This window comes from Chenopodium quinoa, unplaced genomic scaffold (assembly GCF_001683475.1).
Source record: "Chenopodium quinoa cultivar QQ74 unplaced genomic scaffold, ASM168347v1, whole genome shotgun sequence".
NCBI lineage: Eukaryota > Viridiplantae > Streptophyta > Magnoliopsida > Caryophyllales > Amaranthaceae > Chenopodium > Chenopodium quinoa.
In genome coordinates this window covers 1,860,105-1,863,014 of record NW_018745251.1, presented here as the reverse complement: position 1 = coordinate 1,863,014, position 2,910 = coordinate 1,860,105, and the positions used below count along the sequence as shown (strand labels likewise).

The 2,910-nt window shown below is 34.1% G+C and overlaps 1 long non-coding RNA gene across 1 annotated transcript; it reads right to left on the bottom strand.

Annotated features, from left to right (window-relative positions):
* Positions 1 to 1,134: 1,134 nt before the first annotated feature.
* Positions 1,135 to 2,501, bottom strand: LOC110711310. The gene is made up of 2 exons (XR_002509331.1): positions 1,730 to 2,501; positions 1,135 to 1,613 (listed from the first exon to the last, which is right to left on the bottom strand). It is a non-coding gene; the product is annotated as an uncharacterized LOC110711310 (long non-coding RNA).
* Between the last annotated feature and the right edge of the window lie 409 nt (positions 2,502 to 2,910).

The window sequence follows — 2,910 nt, the reverse complement described above, 5'->3', positions numbered from 1 at the left end:
TTTTCTACATCCTCCATGATTAAATAAGAATTTCAAGCCATGCCTCTAATACACCCATTTACACTTTACAGGTGCTATATGAGCATCAATGTTCCCAAATAGGCTATGTGGTTGTCCTTGCATGTCTAACTTCTAAGGACAATTGAATCAGGGGTTTCTTATATAGCTAGAACGACCTTTACATAGTAATCCACTAATCCAACCACAATATTATTCACTAATACTTCAGACTCTAAAGTAAAAATATATAAAGGTCTGGCTCAAGTTCTTTACATGTTAGAATATAGTGTATTGAAAATCCCTAGAAGATGCAATAGCTGAAACAACTAACTACTATGAAGATAGCTCATTGACAATCCGTAAAAGAGTAGCTGCATCATTATCTAACTAGTAACTATAGTGGAACACTTTGGGATATGCACACAGAATTTCTATAAAACCTTCAATCTGGTGGTAAAACAACATGAATGGACTCGAATTTAAAATTGAAAATTATTGAATCAAACCCAATGACATTATAATATAATGCAACAATCCATAGCTGGGTGTATTCATCATTTTTAAACTGTTAAAAAAACAAAACTCCATAGAGCTCACAATTCTACCACCAATCCCAAAGGGTCAACTCAAAGCTTCAATGACCCTGTGCCCTGTCTGTCTAAGTCACATGGACGGATGGACCTTCTCCCTTCCCTAGAAATCCCATACATAAATCTAAATTGGCATAAAAATTATAGCAATAGGAGAATTTAATTCCCATAGAAAAAGAGACACTCGAAACTTGGAAAGGGACACTAGAAGATGCATAACAGTCTTGCATATTCATATCCCAATAACACCAACAACAACAAAGCCTTTATTAAAGAAAAAAAAAAAGGTTGAATATAGAAAACTCTGTACCTACTAATTGACTCAGTTGTTATACTTCATCCTCCATTTTCCTTTACAATAACACAATGGGGGTCTTCTATAGTACCTGTTTAGCAAAGCAAGCTCATATAAAAATTTTGTTAATTCCAAACTTAAATTTTTTTTGGTTGATTCCAAACTTAAAATGAAAATTAATCCCTTGAATTGAATAGTGAACTTTAAAAACCCCAATTCATGCGTGAAATGAATAAAAAAGCACGAACATTTTGAGAGCTTCTAAATATAATTTTATTTCTCAATTTGTGATCAAACATTGGTATTGCCGCAATCTCCATTCCCAGTGCCACATACAAAAGTCTACAATAGCCAACCAATGACCCATATTCAATCTGATCTTCCTACTGTCCTAAGCTTGTTCATCTCAAATTATAGCAAATCTCAAAGTAAACTTGCAAAAAAAAAAAAAAAAAACAAGAACATTGTCGTTTCCCACATCACTTGTCCATATCAAATTATAGCAAAGTCAAACTAACAATTAAAACCCTTCAATCAGAAAACAACAAAATCATAACATTATAATCAACAAAGATGACGGATAATGAGATAAATTACTAGGAATTTGGAGCCAACTTATTCAAAATAGGCGAAGAAACAGACCCATCAATATAATCATCAAATTTCAAGGAAAATTAAGCCTCTTCTGCAAAATCAACTCAGCTCCCGAATCCTTCTTCCCTTCTCACCTAATCACAACTCAAAAGAATAACAAAATCATAATCAAAATTGCAAAAATACAAAAATACAAAAAAAAAAAAAAATCAAGTCGTCAAATCAAAAACCCAAAAAAGGGGGAAATTACCAAGAACAATGTTGCTCAGGATTGTAATCCCATTAATAGTAATTCCATTTCAGAGGCTTGTAGGAGAAATTGCTCAGGATTTCAAGACCAATCTTCGCTTCCAAAGCTCCACCGTTGCCGCTCTTCAGGAGGCTGCTGATGGTAGGTTTGTTTGAGGATACTAACCTTTGCGCTATTCATGCTAAGAGGGTTACTATTATGCTTAAGGATATTCATCTTGCTCGTCGGATTCGTGGTGAAAGGGCTTGAGATTAAGTTTGATTGATTTTTATTAGGGTTTGCAATTTAAGGATGGATTTGGGAAATAAGGGTTTTGTAGTGATGATTTTGTATTTAAATGGAAATCTGAATGTTTGTTTTATATTCAATGAAAACCGGCATTGAAACCTGAGGAGAGAGAAAGAGAGGGAAGAGAGAGAGGAGAGAGATGTGAGTGACGGCTAGGTCGGCTGCTGAAAAATGAAGTTAGACATCTAGGGGTTTTTACCATATAACCTATTTGTATCAGGCAATTGGTGCCCGTTACAAACAACAAAGTATTTGTAACGGGAAAAATAATAGTCCTTTACGAAAAATAGTATTCGTAACGGGCAAAATGATGCCTATTACAAATAATGTATTATTCGTAATGGACCAATATTTTGCCTGTTACGAATAGGTTTATTGTAACGGGCAAATTACTGCAGGTTACGAATAAGGCGTTACAAATGGAATTTTTTCCACTAGTGTTTCTTTCCTCTTTACTTTCTTTTTTTTTGTTTCTCTTTTTGTTTTTTTCGAGGGGGGTAAGTCGGGAACCCTTCCCTCCCTCATAATTTTTTTTAATTTTTTTAATTAAAAAAAAAGTACGCATGGAAACAAAAGAAATTAATAATGTCATATATATATTCCAAAAATGTGTCATATGTACAACAAAAAAATAATAAAATGTACATTTGTTTCCTAATAAAAGAAAATGTATACAAAGGAGGTCAAGATGCTCAGCAACTCCCAGACGGCTGCTGCACATCCTTCTAAATCCAAACAAAGATTAATACATAAAATCTGTGATAACTTCGTTAAAAAAAATAAATAAAATAAAAAACTACCGCGGCCATCCGATGATTACGTCATGACAAAGTGATGAGGGCTCTCCGATAAGTAGCTCAGGAAGCGCGCAAAGTCCACACCATGTCGTTCAC